Consider the following 4,455-nt stretch of genomic DNA (forward strand, 5'->3'; position numbering starts at 1 on the left):
CGTTCAACTTCTCCGTTTGCTCTAGGGTAATACACAGATGATGTCCTGTGTACGATTCCTCTGGCTTGCAGGAATAGCTTGAAATCATGTGAAGTGAACTGAACTCCATTGTCAGAAATCAGCTCTTTTGGGTTCCCCTCCCTACTAAACACAGTAGACAGGAACTGTATCACAGACTGGGTGGTAGGATGTGAGACAAACGCTATCTCAGGCCACTTACTGTAGTAGTCCACCAGAGTGACTACAAAGCGACAGTCCCCGGGTGCTGCATCAAAAGGACCCATGATGTCTATGGCCACTTTTTCCCAGGCGTCAGAAGGGTAGAGTACAGGTTGGAGTGGTGTTATGTGTGTGACAGCAGATTTGTCATGTAACTGGCATGTAACACAAGATTTCACAGCCATTTCCACTTGTGCGTCCATGCCAGGCCACCAGTAGAGTTCTCTCAGCCTCCTTTTCGTCCTCACGATGCCCTGATGTGTGTTGTGTGCAAGCGCGATGAACTTGGGCTGCATGGAGACATTCTGGAACTAGAAGGCGGCTGGTCCCCCGCACCACACATCCATCCTGGAGTGAAAGCTCATGCCGTATTTGAAAATATGTCCGTAAAACACAACCCAGTGCCTTTGCACACTTTGGCCATTTTGAAGTGAGCAGTCTGCGTAGCTCGGCTTGAATAGGACAAGAATCACATGCTGCTTTGAACTCAGAGCTGGTTATTACAGTGATTGTAGAAGTGAGTGCTACAACTTCAACATCATGTTCCAAACTAGGCTCAGTACTTGGCAGCGGTAAGCGAGATAAACAGTCTGCAGTCACATTCTCACGTCCTGGCTTATACTGAATGTCATAGGTAAATGCCATCAGCCTAGCTGACCATCTGGCTATGCGCATACCTGCTCTGCCTTGACCCTTAGATGTTAGAAGAGTGGTCAGTGGGCTGTGATCTGTCCGCAGTATGAAGTATCGTCCCCACAGGTAGGTCCTCCATCTCTCTGTGGCCCAAACACACGCTAGTGCTTCTTTTTCTACCGTGGAGTACTTCCTCTCTGCTGCCGTAAGAGTGCGTGAGGCAAATGCCACTGTTCTCTCCGTGTTGTCTGCATGCAGCTGGGTAAGAACACCTCCTACTCCATAGTCTGAGGCGTCTGTGGTCACAATAGTGGTTAGTTCTGGATTGAAAAGTGTGAGGGCAGCACTATTCACGATCAGTCTTTTTACAGTCTCAAAGCTCTCCTGAGCCTCAGGTGACCACATGAACGGAACAGAGCCGCGTAAAAGCATGCGCAGTGGCTCCACCACAGTAGCGAAGTTTGGTATAAATTTAGAATACCAGGACGTAAGACCCAGAAATGAACGAAGACTAACCTCGTCAGCAGGAGGTGGAGCATCTGCCACTGCAGAGACATCTGAAGCATCAGGCCGCAATCCCTTCTCAGACAGCGTGTGACCCAGAAATGATAGTTCTGATTGTCTGAAGTGACACTTTGCTGTGTTCAGTTTGAGTCCTGCCTTGTTAATTCGCTGCAGAACGGATTGTAGGTTATCATCATGTTCCTCAAGTGTTGCTCCTGAGACCATGATGTCGTCTAAGTAGCAATGAGCTCCAGACTGACCTTTAAGGATTTCAGACATCATCCTCTGGAAGCAGCTTGGAGCTGAGGCCAGTCCATATGGAATCCTTTTGAACCGAAATAACCCATCATGCGTAATAAACGCAGTAAGGTTCCGACTGTCCTCGTGCAACTCAACTTGATGGTAAGCACTTTGGAGGTCTAGTGTGGAAAACACCGTAGCTCAACACAGATTTGCGAACATCTCCTCCATATGCGGAAGAGGAAAACTGTCCACAACAATGGCTTTATTAGGCTCACGTAAGTCGACACAAAGCCGAATACACCCGTCTTTTTTTCTGGTGACCACTATCGGTGATACCCACTCAGAAGCATCCACTCGATTACGTCCTGTTGTACAAGCTTCTGTAATTCCTTGGACACCTCGTCCCGGATTGAGAAAGGCAACCGCCTCAGTTTCTGCTGAATGGACTGAACCTCAGGCCGAATCTTGACACGATGCACAAATCCTCTTGCACATCCCAGTCTGTTTTCGGAATTTGCAGCTACAGACGAGACAGATTGCGCACACTGAGCTGTACTGACCTGGCCATCACATAATTGTAAACACAGTCCAGTAAGAAGATCTCTGCCCAGCACAGCTGATCCCTTTTGTACTATGTATAGGTCTGCAGTAGTGCAATGGTCACCGTATGAGATGCTGGCCGGCAGACATCCTTTCACTTCAATTGCATCACCCCCAAAACTAACTAGACCGAGTTTCGGTGGTGACAGGGGTGCTTGACTGAACAATCCAGTGTAGATGGACATTGGTAATATAGACACAGCTGATCCAGTATCTACCATTAGCTGAATGTCCCGTTTTTGTCCTGTGCTTACAAGTATTTGTACTGTACACATTATTTTGCCACAGTCACGAGCAGGATGTTCAACATTTAACACAGTCACTTCAGGCACTGTAATTTCACTCAGCCGTTTGCTTCCACGGCATGCCTTAGCATAATGTCCTTTTTTGTTACAGTTCCTGCACACTGCGTCCTTAGCAGGACATCCAGGAAAATTAGCTGCGTGCTGCTCGGAGCCACAGCGGTAGCAAGTAAGTGCACGGACGGATTTGGATGGTCCGTGCGTCGCGTCGACTTTATGTTTGCTCCATCGGGGCCTGTTATGTTGTTGCACTGCTTGTACTGAGTTGTCTGATGATGCTATCATCGCTTTGGCCTCCGCTGTAGCAATTTCAATTTGCCGGGCAACAGTCACAGCTTTTTTAAGGTCGAGTGGTACTTCCAACAACAGCCGTTCTCTGATGCGAGTTGAATCGCGGATCATCTCATCCTCCATAGCGCCGAATTCGCAGGTGGTAGCCAGTTCACGTAGAGCAGCGATATACTGGTCTGTGGTTTCGCCCGCGCATTGACTGCGTTGCCGGAAGCGATAACGTTCAGCAACCACATTAACTTTAGGAATGAAAAAGTCCTGGATTGCACTCAAAGCAGAAGCGTACGTATCGTCTCCCTGTTGACTCACATTCAGAGTGTAGAACAGTCTTTGCCCTTCGGCTCCAAGGCAATGTATCAGCAGAGCACGCTTCCTAGCATTAGATAGCTCCTCTCCCAGGGCCAGCAAGAAATTGTCGAAAGTTTTAATCCATGCCTTGAACGGGATCGGCGGTTCTCCCGGTGTTTGCAGGAACGGGGTGGGTTGGCTCAAACTCAAAGCCATCCTCGTCGCCAATATGTTGAGTGCCTCAAAATAAACGTATTAACACCGTAACTGGAACTTAACGTGTCTTTTTATTATTCACCCACATGTCATGTTCTTCACTTCTCTTTTTATCATTCTTATCTTACACACGAGAGCTCCCTCTAGTGGCTTACTATAGAACACCACACAAAGCTATGCAAGGTGCAGTCTGACTAGCAGCATCAAGTTGTGACTGCACATCCTCTGCTAACATTTCAGCTCTTCTTGCGGCTGTTGCAGCTGAAAGTGGGGTTTGTTTAATTTTTTCTCTCAGTTCATGTCTTTCCTTTCCATCTAAAAGTGTTTCACACGCAGCCTCCATGCACTCCTTTACTATTTCACCACTAGTAAAGGGCTTGTTATGTTTACCTAAAATCCACTGTATTCTCAGTGAACACTCATATGCTCATTGTTGGGCGGTGAATGAGTGAGAGAGGACCCATGTAGATCGCTCATACTGGGCTTTGAGCTAATTTTTTTTCCACGCCCTTACCTCAGACTGCTGAGGATAAGTCTCTTCAAAGTGTCTATGTTTAGCTTCGTAATGACGTTTAATGTTTCCACTTTTGACAACCGCGACAGACTCAGAGAAAATGAGACACACAGGCCTCGTACAGCTCGATGCAGGAAGAATAAATGCGTATTTTTCCACCCATTAATCTCGGAAAACTCGGTTTTCAGCTTCAACTTTCCTAATTTTTGAAAATGCCATTGTTTTTCACTCACTGAAAGATCTATCTGTCTGCGTTTTTCACTCGCTGAAAGTTTCATCTGTCTGCGCGCTCTCTGCTCTCTTCACGGCACGCATGACTACGTGTCTGAACATAGCAACAGTGAGCATAGTAACTGTAGTAGCAACCATAGCAACCCGTTGCGCTGTAGGACCCAAACGGCTCTACTGAGCTGACTTTGATGTGCCTGATATAAATGTGATTTTATTAGAAAATAGCGGCATTTCTTTATTTCATTATGTCAAAAGGCTTCACGGTCCGTGTGGACGCATTTTGCGGTCCGGATTGGAGTCCGCCAGTTGGTGACCCCTCCCTTGAAGGCTGCTGTTGAGAGTGCATCCCCGATACCCCTTCTTTCTGGGGGGTTAGATCGGGTGTAACTTTGTAAGTACATGTCAACTTATTCT

The sequence above is a fragment of the Leuciscus leuciscus genome (genome assembly GCF_965113295.1).
Source record: "Leuciscus leuciscus genome assembly, chromosome: 9".
Classification (NCBI taxonomy): domain Eukaryota; kingdom Metazoa; phylum Chordata; class Actinopteri; order Cypriniformes; family Leuciscidae; genus Leuciscus; species Leuciscus leuciscus.